Here is an 811-nt window from a genome sequence, read left to right as displayed (position 1 = left end):
GTTGGGGAGGGACAAAACCATGTTGGTTTTTGATGTGAGGGTGAAAGTTCTGGGTGGGGTGATTCTTGTAGTAGATAAACCCTTTTTGGTAACCTTGTTGTCCACCTACAAAGTTTACCTTAGCTGTGATGTCTTCCCCTTGAAATGTGTCTTGAAACACATGATTCACATCTCTAACCAAGTTGACTGACTTATGAGAAGCTAGGAGAAGTTTATCTAGCTTCTCATTGAGAGACCGACCAGATGTCTTTCCTTGTCCTTTCCTCTTCAGCACTCACAGCACCCCTAAAATTCCTGTCAAAGTCTGATCCATAAAGCTTCTTACTCTGATCTACATTCTCCACAAGGGTCATGGCATCATTGACTTCCTTGGTCATGAAATTACCATTTAAAGCAGTGTCCAAGAGGAGTCTGACCTTTGGTAAAGCACCTCTGTAGAAGGTACTTAACAGCTGAGAATCTGAGAATCCATGGTGAGGGCATTGCATGGTATACCCTCTAAATCTTTCCCAAGCCTCACAAAAGGATTCATGGTTCTTCTGAATAAAACTTGAGATTTCATTTCTTAACCTTGCTGTTCTTGATGAAGAGAATAACTTGGTTAGAAATGCTCTTTTGCATTGCTCCCATGTTGTGACTGATCCTTGAGGTAGAGACTTTTCCCATTGATGAGCTTTGTCTCCTAGAGAAAAAGGAAATAACCTTAACTTGACACTGTCCTCACTCACTCCATTCATCTTAGTTAGATCACTAACTCTGTCAAAGTTGTCAATATGATCTAATGGGTCTTCTAATGCCAAGCCATGGAACT

At 41.1% G+C, this 811-nt stretch overlaps 1 non-coding gene across 1 annotated transcript; it reads left to right on the top strand.

The window, feature by feature from the left end:
* Positions 1–465: 465 nt before the first annotated feature.
* On the top strand, positions 466–572 carry LOC112090039. Its single transcript, XR_002901398.1, has one exon. It is a non-coding gene; the product is annotated as a small nucleolar RNA R71 (small nucleolar RNA).
* The last annotated feature ends 239 nt before the right edge of the window (positions 573–811 follow it).

This window comes from Eutrema salsugineum, unplaced genomic scaffold, assembly GCF_000478725.1.
Source record: "Eutrema salsugineum unplaced genomic scaffold, Eutsalg1_0 scaffold_11, whole genome shotgun sequence".
Taxonomy (NCBI): Eukaryota; Viridiplantae; Streptophyta; class Magnoliopsida; order Brassicales; family Brassicaceae; genus Eutrema; species Eutrema salsugineum.
The sequence above is the reverse complement of the archived record's forward strand: the minus strand, read 5'-3'. Positions and strand labels throughout refer to the sequence as shown.